The sequence below is a fragment of the Falco peregrinus genome, chromosome 10 (genome assembly GCF_023634155.1).
Source record: "Falco peregrinus isolate bFalPer1 chromosome 10, bFalPer1.pri, whole genome shotgun sequence".
Taxonomy (NCBI): domain Eukaryota; kingdom Metazoa; phylum Chordata; class Aves; order Falconiformes; family Falconidae; genus Falco; species Falco peregrinus.
Window position 1 is genome coordinate 33,968,984 of NC_073730.1, and position 14,545 is coordinate 33,983,528.

Below are 14,545 nucleotides of genomic sequence, written 5' to 3' on the forward strand. Positions count from 1 at the left end.
CTTTAAGAATGGAAGTATCTCTTAAAATGTAAATAGCTTTTAATTTTGAGCTACATAAAAATGTCAAGAAGACATGTTTGGAACACTGTTAGTGTGGAAATAACAATTACTGAACAGCCATCTATTTGTTATTATTGCTGTAAAAGAAAAAAATTATCAAGTGGAAGAGAGGGTTGTGTATAACTGAGTATGAGTAGCAATAGCAGTAGTTGTAACATGAGTATTTATTAGTATAGGGTGATGTGGATAAAGAGCCTTTTTGCAAGAGAAAATTCATGCAATGTTAAATATGTGCAAACAATTAAAATGTGTATGAAGTTCTGTGATCTTTGAATTTTCAGAAATTCTAAGCTTGGAGCTCAGTTTATTTGGGTTGGTTTCAAGCACAGTTTCAAAGTCTGGCAGGACTGTTTAATCTATAATTAACAACTAGTGCTTGCAACCATCTTAGATGAATGCTGCAGCTTTAATGAAAGCCTGTTTTATTTTTAATAGGATTGAAAGATATTGCATACAAAAATGATATAGCAGTATCTATTTCTGCTGCTATGCCTGACATTAAGTATTGATACTAACCATATATAAGAAACTCAAGCTGTAAATAAAGCCTTTGCATGTATAGACATGAGATGTCCTGGCTTCAAACATGCTTAATTAACACAGGCAGTGTGAGGCTTGAGGTATTTTTGAACCAATCCTAAATTAGACCCCTTTTGCTTTGTCTTTCATATATTATTTATTATCCTGTCAAAGGAGCTTTTGGATACTACATCATGATATGTTAATTAATGTGCTTTTTCTCTGCCAGTCATTTAGCTTACGACTTAATTAAATAGTGGATGTTAAGTATAGTTTAGTGAAGAGATTCAGCTGAGTTTGCTTCTTGCTAGTTCAGGTGCATGGGATGAGCACCAGAGCCAGTTGCTCACTCCACTATCTTGGTAGTACCTATTCCCTTGGTGTGGGATCCAGTTTGTTCACTAAGGCACAGATCTGTCTGGATGGACTCTTCCCTCCAAACAGGTGCAAATTCCTCTGGATATTTATCTTCCCTCTGAAAAGTATTTCTCAAGTAATTTTGGTAACATCTATAGTAATAAAAAAAGTTCTTGTTACTTGGATGGTTTATGGAAATGTCAATGCCTTTTGCTGTTCTTGCTTATGCTAATCTATTAGCTTTTTGGAAATAGATGATGAAATGAAATACTGCCAATGTCTCAAATTATCCAACAACTTCATCCAGGAAGGCTGGACATCCTTTTACTATCAGAGTAAAAGAAAACAGATGAAAATAAAGGGAAAACAGCTGACTACGTGGGCATTTAATCCGTTTTTGTTCTGGGAGGAGGGAGTAAGAATGAGTAGAGAATTGGAGCTCGTTATAAAGTGAAGAAAGGAAGGAAACTGCAGAATCCTGCACCTGGACTAGGCTGACCTCATACATCAGTACAGCATGGGCAGCCTCCTAGTACATGAGACATGGCCTTATTCCTATGGCAATCCATTAAGGGGCAATCCATGTTAAGGGGTTACATTCTAAATAATAATCAATGCTGTTTCAATTCAGCAAGGACTCTTTCAATGGAATTTTTTTTTCAAGCTCATCTTGTAATTTCTATTGATCCAACATTATGTGTGTCTGTATGACTTGGGTTTGGCTTTACTTAGTGGAAGTATACTTCTGAACTGATGAAACAGTATTATTTCAACTCTATCTTTTTAATATATAATTTTAATTGCGTGCTCTCTTACTGATAATTTTGGCATGGTTACCTTTGTATGGCACTTAATCTGCAGTAATCCATTGGCATGTGCTTCTCTAAGGGCTTTGTGCAAGTGTTGTGTCTCCTGTATTGTGTGACATCTACTCTTGAGGTGACTTTTAGAAGGGAAGGTGTAAACTGTGGGTTCCTTTTGGGTGTAACAACAAATGAAAGTTTGCTCTCATGGTTTAATATCTGTACTTAGTATACTAAAAACTTTGATTTATGATGTTTCTCTGGAAAAACACAGAATTTGCTTTCAACATGTCTTGTTCACACAGTTTTTATTGAACTTAGTTGAATTACTCCTGTACTTTAAAAGAAAACTGATTTTCTGACTGCTACAAACCTTTAAATAGCAGTTACTTCAGATATAGGCATTTTCTGCCTGGTTCCCTTGTCTGCCAAACTATTTAACTTATAAAAAAACCCCACGCCCCATCTCCAAAACCCCACAAAACCCAAACCCAACTACATGCAGTTTTAGTGAAGTTGGTCTGAAAAAGAATTCTTTTTATGCAGTTGCTTAGTTTGTTGCTTTTCGTTTGTGAGATGCATCACAGCTGTGCCCAGTTTTTCTCACAAATTAGTTCATCAGATCTATTATTCTACAAATGTGTAACAGCTGTTGCTCAAATCCAGCCTGATTGCACATGCCCTCTGCAGTTTTACTCAATTGGTTTACTCCAAACATTTTGTTACTAAATCATTCATTTGGTTGTAACCATTCGTACAAAGTATACATTAAAATGCTTCATAGTGTGACAATTTGGAAGCCAGTTGCTCATAAGATCAAAGGATGGGATCACTTGTGGAGTATGGTTGTCTTACCATACGTATTCACAACTCCTGGCTGTTAGTAAAAGGCAGGTACTTATATCAAAAGGGGTGAATGCTCAGACTAGAGTTTTCATTGTAACGATATTAGGAAGCAGTGGGGAAACATGAATATTGTACACGTTTTCAGGCATTCATGTGGATGATTCTTGGTGCTTCACTCGTTCTCCACAAGTCTCTGAAATGCAGATGTTCCTTGAGTGGAAGGCGGCAGCTGTCAGGCATGTTAAACAACAGTCGGGAAAAGGGTATGTTGGCAGGAACCAAGGAACAAACTGTCTTGATCACTAGGAAATAGAACTAAATATTTACAAAGATTTTTTTTCCCCCAGGATTTTCCTAGATCTTCTGCAGCATCTGAAGGACTCCAGCACAAAATGAGTAGCTTTTGCAGGCACACAGCCTTAAGGTTGTTACTGCTGCTGTAAGTTGTGCGGCTTCCGTCACAGAATCGTTTAGGTTGGAAAAGACCTTTAAGATCGTCAAGTCCAACCATTAACCCAGCACTGCCAAGCCCACCACTAAACTATGTCCCTAAGCACCACATCTACACATCTTTTAAATACCTCCAGGGTTGGTGGCTTGGTCACTTCCCTTGGTAGCCTCTTCCAATGCTTGACAACCCTTTCGGTGAAGAAATTTTTCCTAACATCCAATCTAAACCTCCCCTGGCACAACTTGAGGCCATTTCATCTTGTCCTATCATGTGTTATGTGGGAGAAGAGAGCAACTGCCACCTCACACTATTTTAACTAAAAATTTGAAATACAGTTATCTCTTGACCTAGTAAAAAGGCTCAGAAGAGCCAAACAGCTTGAAAAAAAACCCCAACAACTATAGAAGAACATATAAAGTAAACATAAAGTACAAATTGTTCTTGGGAATAATCCATGGTCTTTTCACATAAGTTTGGGAAGCTCATGCATGAGATAGGAAATCACTAGGATTTACTGCCTGGTTAGTCTCCTGGGTCCAACCACATCAGAGTATGTTTCACACTGGTGAGTAATTGCTTACTGGGTCTGAGTCAATGTACATTCTAGCATGTGAGGGCTCAAGAAGTTGCATGCAGGCAGCTTTACCGTTAGCTCTGGCTGGAGGGGAGATGCATGCCCAGACAGACAGAAAACTGTCTCTGTTGAAGAGGGAAGGGGAAATTGCACTTCCTGGGCACTCTGCTATAGATGGAGCTCCTTAGAAGCTGACCCAAAGCAAGCCTTCTGCCTGGGACTGCTGCAGCTAGGAAAGCTCAATTCCTAATTACTTACCTGGGTGTGAGCTGTTGTTCCCATCTTGCTCACAGAATGCTTTATTGCAATTTGAAACAAAGCTTTGAAAATAGCCTGTTTCTTACCTGGCTGGTTGGAAGAATGTAATAAATATAAAGATCAACTGGTGAACTATAGGGCTGCAGTCTACCCTGCTCCAACCTTAAAACTCCAGTGGTGTTTATTTGATAGTGTATGTTCCTTATTTCCCCCAGAGGTAAGGTGTAGCTTTGTACGATAGCCGTGGTCTTGTGTCTATTAATACCTGAAAAAAAGTAATGAGGACTGGGGACAACTGCAATGTAAACTAGAAGGTCAAAGCAGGCAAGTGATCCATGACACTGCATTTAAAGCATCATGTCCTGTACTGCACAGGGAGAAAATAGCAGAAGTCCATATATACCCATATGAGACCTTGCTTTCTCCAAGTGAATTCAGGAACTTGCTGTAGGATGCCTGACTAGTTAGAAAGAAAATGGAGCAAGCCCTTGCTTCTCTGGATTCAGGTCCTATCTTTCCGTTATCACTTTCTTGTGATGGGATTGATGTCTGCCACACGGTGGTGGTGTTGCTTTTCTTTCTAATCCTGAAAAGCTGTTTCTAAGAGCAGCCGGAGCAATGAAAACTGCTTTATTTGTTAAATGCAATTTAGTGATAACATGTTGATTTTAATAAGTGTTCACGCAATTTTCATGTTACTTTTGCAGTCAGGGTATAATAGTACTGTGTCATCAATACACAACAGATCTGTTGTACAGTAGCAAGGCTGTTATTGCTGGCTTCCCAGTCCTTCGCATCTGATATTTTGCCTGGATTATGTGGTCTATTGCTGCTTTGTCCCTGTAAGGAAGAAAAAAAAAAAAGAGCCCTTTTTTTCACATAGAACTTTTGAACGCTTTGAGTCATCAGGCATTATTTTATAAATTAAAGTTTTTGTTTGCAAAAAGGTGGTTTAGGCATCATGTTATGAGGAATGTATTAGTTAAAGTTCATGTTGGCACAGGCTGGAATCTGCAAAGACACCTTGCTTGGCAGCCTGGTAACAGTCTTGCTCAGGGAGAGTGATTCGTGCAGTGATGCTTGGTAGCAGTCAGAGGAAAGTAGTAGCTGCTGTCTGGTGCCTGAGCTCCTGAAATAGCTGGTATGGTCCAGATCTCCTTGGCCAAATACCTTGCAGGCCCTGTAAGGATATGAAAGCCTTTCTGAAAGTCTGGGAAGTAGCCAAAGATGACTATGAGAAAGAGGTAACTGCAAAGTCCTTGAAATCTGAGTCTGTGTTTACTAGCTGTAATTTAGAGCAGGAGCTCAAGCAGTAATTTAAAATTAAAAAATGTTGGTTCTAGTCAATGGAAAAAAACCTGTAAAATTGACATGGCAGAATCTTTTCTGTCCCTTGCTAGTCTAATTGAGACATGGGAAGTTCCATCTGAGTACGAGGAAAACTTCTTTACTCTGAGGGTGACAGAGCACTGGAATGGGCTGCCCAGAGAGGCTGTGGGGTCTCCGTCTCTGGAGACATTCAAAACCCACCCGGAAATCACTCTGTGCAACCTGCTCTGGGAGACCCTGCTCTATTAAGGGGTTAGACCAGGTGGTCTCCAGAGGTGACTTCCAACCCTGACCATTCTGTGAAAGCTTCTTGTGTGCTGGAGCTTAGTGGTAAGGGCAGGGGCCGCTTCTGTTTGGGTTTCTCATGAGCAAATGTCCTTGAAGTAGTCCTCTGATTTTTGTCCTACTTGGAAATAGAGTACCTCCTTGGACAAAAGCAATGGAAGCAGTAGCGACAGTGAAAGCCCTTGCATCACTCCTATCCCCTCCCCTGTTATGGAGCCTCCTGAAGAGGAGGAGGGGTGGCCAGGCAGGTCAGGACCATGTGGTGAGAGCCCCAGAGCATCAGTTGAAGTGGCTGTCTGGGCTCGAAGCGCTGGCAGAAGATAAGGGACAATACAAAGAGTTTCTATTCCGTAGCAGCCAGCTCTGTCAATCTCTTTTCTCTGTGATTTTGGCATGCCTATTACTATATTTCTTCCTGATCCATAGGTGATGCGTATGCAGAAAGCTTCTAGAAAGTAACCATACTTATGCAAGTATTTTCTTGGAGGGCTAATGCAGAAAAAGAGGAAGTCTTTTAAATAGAAAGGAAGCCACTTGAAAATCACCATGATTTGATTAGAAACAACAGGCTCTTAAGAAAAATGCTGGAGGGAAGACAGAAGGAACAAATTGGCCATGTGAAAGAAGGACAGGATTAATACACTGAGGAAGTGAGAGGCTTGATAAACATTCACACAACATACCAGTACTCCTACTTTTGATGAGAGAGGGCTGCTGTTGAGGGTTTTGCCACATCTTCTCCCTTGCCCTGTCATCCCAAGGAAGCCATTCACTTGCACTTTCATTGCATTGCCTAATGATTCTGGTCTTCATAGCGTATGTGTTAGTTCTTGTAAAGGAAAAATAAAGCATTATGCAGCTGATGATACTGCTTGTCATGTGTGCTCTGTTGTGTTAATATGAAAGTTCATTTCAATATACATTCAGAAAAAAAGGCATTTTTGTGCATGTTCCCTGTTTGGGGTCAGGAACTGCATTATCCTCACTTTGCAGGCTCTAGCACTGACAGTATGTTTCCATGAGCATTCTGTCAATGCAGCTCTTGCATACATGCCACAAACTCATAGCAATGCTACAGTCATTTACCATGAGTAGGGTTTGAGTTAATTGTATGGAGTTAATTTTTTTTCAAATTTTTGTACTGAATTTGCTTGTAAGCTATAGACAAAAATGTCAATCTTTTTAATTTTTCTAGATCGCTATACACTATTATCAGCTGGTATCCTTTGTGTCAGATTACAACTATTCAGTTTCTAGCCAACAATTTTTTTTAAAAATAAATATTCACTGACTCAAAGAGGAGATGCAATGCTAAAATTGTTAGAGCTTGTTGTTAAAGATGACCTTCATACAATAGTAGGCTATTTTGTTTAAATAGAAGGCTAAATATAAGTTCTCCATTTCAGCAGAGCAGATTTTGATAGACTGAAAGAATTGCTCTACCATTAACTGAGCCGATGAGCTTGAGAACATGAAGAAATTTTAGGACTGCTCCAGGTTTAGTGTCAGCTGTTGGGGCAACAGAGTAGAGAAGGTGAAGGGCTTGGCTCTATCTGTGTGAGTAAAGGGGTTAGGAAGAACCTTGCGAATAACCAGAGAGCCTAAGAAGGATGGGAGGAGAAGGTTCGATCAGCAGAGAGACCAACATGATGGAGCTGGGAACTGCTCCAGAGGACAGCAGGAACTGGTGGTAGTCTCACGTTGGACCCCATTTGACAGTGTATCCTAGTAGACGTGAACCTTTGTGTCCAACTCTGAAGTCTGCCTCCCCTCACCTTAGGCATATGTCTCAAGTGCGTTTTTTCCTTCAAAATTCTGTTGTTCCAGTCTTTGTCCAGCCAGTCTGTGATATTCATGCTGTGGTTTTTCTTCAGCTTCTGTTTCTGGCCTGGTGAATATTTATGAGCAGTAAAAAGACATCCTTTCCAGAATAGTTAGTAGCATAGAGATTATGGTATATGGAGGTCATGTCCTTGGTCCACCTAGGAGCTCTCATCTATCTCATACAAGTGCCTGAACTCCAGGTTAAATGCTGCTTTAGGAAAGTGAGGTTTTTCCCTCTGGGCTTGTATTCAAAAATTATAGGCAATTTCTTTTCTACCTGAAGTAGAATGGGAATAGTAATGAAATACCAAATGTTTTCTGATGAGAGACCAGTCCTCAGTGTTGAGCAATCTCTATACCAGAACATTCAACCAGCCCCATCCGTAACTAGCTTGGTATCCATTCTTTTCAGCCAAATTACACCCCTCCCCCCCCCGGCAATGTACTTACAACAACTCTAATTTTAGACTAGATATATTTACACAGATTCAGCAATGTCAGAAACAGTATAGTAATATGCTGAAAATTTATTTGATTTAAACTTGAATGATGCTAATGGAAATGTGCCCAACTACCCACATTTATATAGTCTAAGAGCAGTCTGAGGGAGTCATGCTTTTGCATTGCCAGTTACGTATATTTTCAGTGTTGTGTGTGCAGAACAAATGTCTGCTTACCCGACTATTTGTCATAGAAGTCCATAGGCTGATCGCTGCACTGAGCTCTGCTTTTCACCCAAAGGGGTCTGTTTCTCCATTTGTGCGATAACTTCTTTCATTGATGTTAACATGATTGTTGGCAGGGCATTAACGTTGCTGTTAATGGGAGTTGTGCATAGGAGCTGACAGAAGTGCTCCTTAAATCTGTAATCTGAATTCAGGCTGGGTAGAAGCTACACAGTGTGTTAAACACTTTTCTAGTCAAGATCAGACAAAGCTGTGCAGTACTTACATTAATCCTGCACTTTCAAAGCGCGTGCAAGGCTTTAGCTTTGCAGTTACTCTTGATTTCAATGCAAGTTAAACAGTGTACAACACTTGGAATATTTCTTCTTAAAGTGCCAGATTTGGGCAGTTCGGCCTCTGAAGGCTTTAGATCATGACTCTTCTGTCCTCATAGATGAAATTTCAAGAAAATAGGAAGCTATGGGGAGGCTTTCCCCACAAGAGAGTGGCAATTCCTAAGCCTGCGTTTACCTACAATCCTGTAAACGTGGGAGAAATTACTGCAGTTTAACAATAGAATTTGCTTGTTTGGATGATAAAAAGCTTTTCTTCTGTTTGGGCTATAGCTGTCATGGAAAATCAAACTCTTCCCTTGGCAGATGAGCATTTTAAAGGTAGTTTACTGTGTTTTGAAATTTAGGTAATAGTGTCTTTTCTTAACTGTAGAGAGTAAACAGATGTGTTATGAAATGATTGTAAAGCTCTTGCTTTACTGAATTTAGATGTTTTTCAAACTTAATTGCTGTCTTGTTATTTTCAAAGGAGAGTATAGAGGAACCAGATGTGGGAAGGGGTGATGTCCAGGACTCCCAGCAGCAGGAACACGCAGCTTTTGGTGGGGGGCTGGAGAGCACTGGTCAAGAGACAGCTGGGCTGTGTTGCTGTTACTCATCTCTTCCCAGAGCAAGAGGGCCTGTGCCTTTTGTATAGCTCCCTGTAAATGTAGCTGCAGTAAATGTGTGTGCATTTGCATATGGAGCACCTCTGGTAGCATATTCAGGCCTGTTGCCTTTGGCTCTCTCAAATCAAGATCATGAGAATTCAGCAGCACTGCATTCATGTCTGAGTGTATTTTTATTACTATATTTGCGCTGTTGTATCACAGCACAAGAAGGGGAATGTTATGAAAGTAGGCAACCTGGGCTACATCCTGCTGTTCTGGGGTTGGCAACATTTGTAGGACAGGGTCCTGCCTCCTCCAGATGGAGAGGTGGATGCTATTCCCACTAATCTGTGAGGAGCTGCCTGGTGACATGGGGAACGGAGGACAAATGAATGTACAATAGTTCATTTTTCCTAAAGGCTTTGTTTAGGTACTGTCCCTCACTGGTAGCAGAGATGAGTTCAGAGTGTATAGCTCAAACCTGGACTTTGAACACTAGAAATCTGAGGTCCTGAGTAGATCCAGGCTTTACTGCTGCATATATATAAAGAAGGGCACAGAGACAAAATTGGGTTTAATCCCAAATACAGAACTGGAATTGCACAGGTTTTCAGAAATGCTTCATTTCAGATCTGCCATTTGGCTCAGATCCATCTCGTTTTAAAAAACAACCAAAAAAGTTTTCCTGGAATTTTCTGATGGCATATTATATTAATAATGATAAATGGCATTAATATAATCTGGTTTCTTATATAGGGACTCCTTGAGAGTTCTGGCAGAAACCATGAAGCAAGTGGGTACAATGACCAAATGATCTGATCTCCCAGCTCTCAAACCTACCCCTTTATCATGTGTGCTCTGTTTCCTTGCTCTTATACAGGCAGGGTGAATAAAAATCTGTCGATCCCTTCCAGACTATCTGTCTGTCACCTGTAGACAGAGTTCAGTTTCTCCATATGTGCTCTGATTAAAATCAGGAAAGTATTTTGACAATACTTTAGAGCTTGCTATGTTTAAAGTGCCAAGAAAACTTCTGAGAAGCAGTGGATCCTTGAAACATATATGGGTAGAGATTAGATTCAGAGTATGTATTTAGGCCAGTATTTAATGTGGGGCTAGGACTCAGCCACAGCTTTGATGATGTAACACTTAATGCTCTGCTCTTATAAAATGGCAACAACTTTCTGCAATTTAGCGAAATTCATTACATAATTTCTGATGTCTTCAGGAATATAACTTGCTGGTTACACAAGATCTCTGTGAAAATGATTTTAAACTAATCCAAACCCAGTTGTTCCTTCTTGTTCTGATTCTGGTAGACACCAGTCCAGCCAACCCCAAGAGCAGGCTGAGCTATCTAGTCCCAAACCCAGCAGTGACAAGCTGAAGCAGGCATGCTTCAGGGAAGGTGCTTTGGGGAACTTGCTGTCCCTGTGTCATCAGCCCTCAGTGCTCTGTAAAGCTCATCTATTCAACTGCAAGTTCGAGCAGCAGATACTTACTGTGGCATCTGAAAGGGATTGTTGTTGTGCTTAGTTTTGCTACTACATGTCTCATCTCATCTGCAGACTGCAGTTGCCTTTTGTTTGTATTGTTAGGCTTAATTCCTACAACTTGTTATTCATCAGACAGTCACAGGATGTTGAGCAAATGTACATGGGATACTTCAGCAGTACCCTGCAATACAGAGCAAGTGGTGCAGCAAAGGTGTGTGTCACAAACTTATATGTGATATGGAGAAATAGTGTGAAATAGGGACAATGGACATCGATTGTGATTGTATATGTCTGCCCAAAGAATGTGGGTATGGTGACTGGTCATGGGTGCGGTGTCTGGTCACGTTGCCGTACAGCTTTGAGGAAATGCCTACTCTTCTTCCTCTAACAAAGGAGCTATTTATAAAAAGGATGAGAAAAGGATGAGAGACATTCCAATGTTATCTAGAGGGAGGGAGCGCTCAGTCTCCTTGCTGGAGAAGACCGGATGGTCGACAAGGACATGAATTACCTGCAAACCTGCAAGACCACCACATTCCAGGCAAAGGACTGATATGCTAATTAACATACGAAGCGAGAGTAAGCGTGTTTAGGTAACGAATATGTATAGGCGTTAATTGAATATTAATTTGTTTTATTGTATAAATATGAGATGGTTCGTCACTTCGGGCATGCACGCTTGTGGTGGAGCGATCCCCCGTGCATCTGCGCGCAATAAACATACCTACTTTGTAACTTTCGAGTTATAGAGTTTAATTCTGTACGTCATATGGGTATATAAAATATTTTTGCAAAGGTATAATATGCATCCCGAACAGTTACAGTATGGTGAATCATGCAGCACAAACTATGATTAAAAAGAAGGTACTCTGCAAAATTGCTTCATTATATAATAATTCTCAGTGATTTCTCAGGCTCAGTCCTACAAGATATTGAACAATTCTAACTTGAGAAATACAAAAAGTTGATTTATAATTAGCTACCTGTATTTGCTGACAGTGGTTTTGAATAATAGTTCTTAAACGCTGTTTTCTTGAAAATTCTAAAACCAAGGGGTTGTTATTTAGAGAATTAGCCTTGCTATAGAAGTACAAATTAAAAGAAGCATTTCATTAGAGTTTTTGATCACTCGTTATTTTTGTTCTTTTCTTAACTGAAATTCCCTCAAGTTTAGAGGGTTCACCTCTGTGTGAGTTGTAGTTGTGGTAATGATTACTACCTGTCATACAGATACATTACCTACTGACATTAAAGCTTTCAGAAATTATAATGGACAAGGACAGATGTTGCCAGGTTTAAAAATAAAATTAAAACAACGGAAACAGTGTAGCAGCTCATCAGAATTCATCAGCAATTGGGGCTTAATTCCATGGTACTGTACTGTTATCTGTCAACCATTCATGCAATTAAGAGAAAATATCTCCCAACGTTTCCATGGTGCTAAAGCACTCCAGGAGAACAGCCAGCCCACACAGGACCCAGGAGCGATAAAATATTAATTCAGTACAAGCACATGTTCGATAATCTCAACATTTAATACAGGCTATAGTAATTCAGTCCTAGCAAATTATTCAGTTAAACAGAGCAGAGCCAGATAGTATACTACTTGGCAATGACTTTATTTGAAAAAAAAAAAAAAAAAGCTTATTTATTGTGATATTAGGGCTATAGATAGGGAAGTGGTGCTTTGATGTTAGCAATGTGGATATTGCGGATGATGAGTGGCAGGCCCAGGCTGAATGGCTCCAGCAGAGGTGAGCATGGAAAGCTCAGTTTTCAAGTTGTATATTCATTTGCTGGATGAAGCCCAAATAAAAAGGGAGTTTGAAATTATGTATCAAGCAGAGAATAATTAACCTGCATGGCTCTGAGATGCCAAATGACACTGATCTCAATGTCTGTTGAAAGGAGTTACATTCACAGAGTGGAGTTTGGGGGAAGTTGTGCCTTCTCCATCAACACAAGTGCTCATCCCAAACAGCATGATCCTCTCCAGCTGGTGGTGTCCACCTTTGGAGTGTGCCGAACCTGTGCTTAAAATTAGAAAAAACATTTCCTGAACTGGAAATGCCCAACCGACCTCTCTAAGGGCATGGGGGGAAGTTATATTTGGTAGTAGCATCTTGTAAATATGGGCTCAACACTCGTGGGGTTTTAGTGAGCTGTCAGCTATTCCTGTGGGGACAGCAACTTGCGGTGAAACCATGTTTTCCAATTAAAGTGTGGCATGAGCTGCCTGTGTGATGCATGCAGCCAGGGACGAGCCCTGCAGCGCCAGGCCTGGAGCCAGGGGCATGGGAAGGGCTTCAGTTAGGCTTCTGCCTCTTCTCCATTTCTGGGTTGCCATCTTCTCTCTTGAAAAGAAATCCCATCCTGACTTAAACTTTTCAGAAGAAAACTTCCCCTAAAAAGCTTCAAGTGGGATGTAATATCTTCCAAATTCCATCCCACGGTACTGCCAAGTCTGTTCTGCTGCTCTTAGTTTACAGCACAGAGCTGCTGCTGAGGCTGATGTTGCTTCAGGAGGAATCAGAAATATTTGCCCTACAGATATTTTTTGAAGACCTGCAGATGAAAGGGCTGTTGCAGCCCGTCAGTTTTCCTTTTATCTGTTCTTTATAACATGATGGCTTTTTTTTTTTTTTGTCCTATGTTGTTGCTGGAAAGGGAGAGCAAGCTGGCAATTGTTAAGGGAAAGTCCCACAGTGAGATTTCAGAAGACAATTTTACAATTAGCTGGATAACTTTATTTGTTATCAGTTCCCTTGTACTAAAAAAGACAGGCTCACAGCTAGTCTGGAAATACCATCAGTTCAAGGTAATTTTCCCAGAATTGATGATACGTTTCCAACATGAGCAAAGGGCTGTGAGAATGGATGCTTATAATGACAAATCATAGGAAAACTGAGACATTTATTCTCTTGCTTATTTAATGTCTAAATATCTTGAAAATAGGGTCCTGTCAGCTCCCTTAATAAGCTAGACCATGTGACGAGTTGGATATTAGAATCATAGAATTATTTAGGTTGAAAAAGACCTTTAAGACCAATTGTTAACCCAGCACTGCCAAGCCCGTCTCTAAGCACTGCATCTATGTATCTTTTAAACACCTCCAGGTGTGATGACTCCACCAGTTCCTTGTGATGGAGTGTGTTCCAATTCTTGACCGCTCTTTCAGTGAAGAATTTTTTTCTAATATTTAACCTAAACCTCCCCTGGTGCAACTGGAGGCCATTTCCTGTTGTCCTGTCGCTTGTTACTTGGTAGCTGGAAAAAGGCTTTAAGAGGCTGAAGGGTATTTATTTTCAGCTTCTTAGGTGTCTACAAAAACCTGAGAAAATATGTGAAGATAAAGTTTCAAGAAGAAAGGAAGTGAAAACTCTGTGTTTAAAAGGGAAATGTTGAGAGGGAAATACTGTGAATTTCTCCCTTTTGCTTTTTTCCTCTTTTTTTTTTTTTTTTTTTTCTCCCCCCCCCCCCCCCCCCCTTAAGTGACTAATTAATATTTTGGAGAAAGGAAAGCCTTGCTAAAAATCCAACATCTCCCCTTAAGGCTTGGCTTAAACATATGTCCTTGGGATCTTCAAGAATTGTGTAGGAAAACAGGCTAATATTGGCATTCATAATACTTCAAGGATAAAACAGAGAACAAATCCAGCAAAGCCATTCTAGACAGTCTTTCAAGCCCACATAAGGAAACAATTTCAGGCAAATGAGGAGTGTTTTTAAAATGCTTGGCAGCTTATTTTTAATATTAATTCCAGTACTTTTCCCTTATTTGTCTGAATAATGCATCCTGGGTATTTAGTACCTTCGGATATTTTTAAATTGAATTCCCCTTTGCTGCTCAGACAAGTTAGTATACACAATGGTGGCAGTTAAATATTTTTAATACAGCAGCTCCATCCATCTCTTAAATAATTTCAGTTTATTCCCTCTGAACTGCACAGTTTGTGTCTCTGGCAATGAGCTGGCGATGTACAGTAACCAGGAGGTAGGTGAGTCTGGAAACAGAAGAGGCTCTTAAATAAGTGAGGCTAAGCAGAATTTGGGATTTGGGTCTGGAAATGTCTCTGGACAATCTCCCATTTCAAAGACTGAATTGGAGAAAAGAAACCAGCTTTCTGGTGCTTGA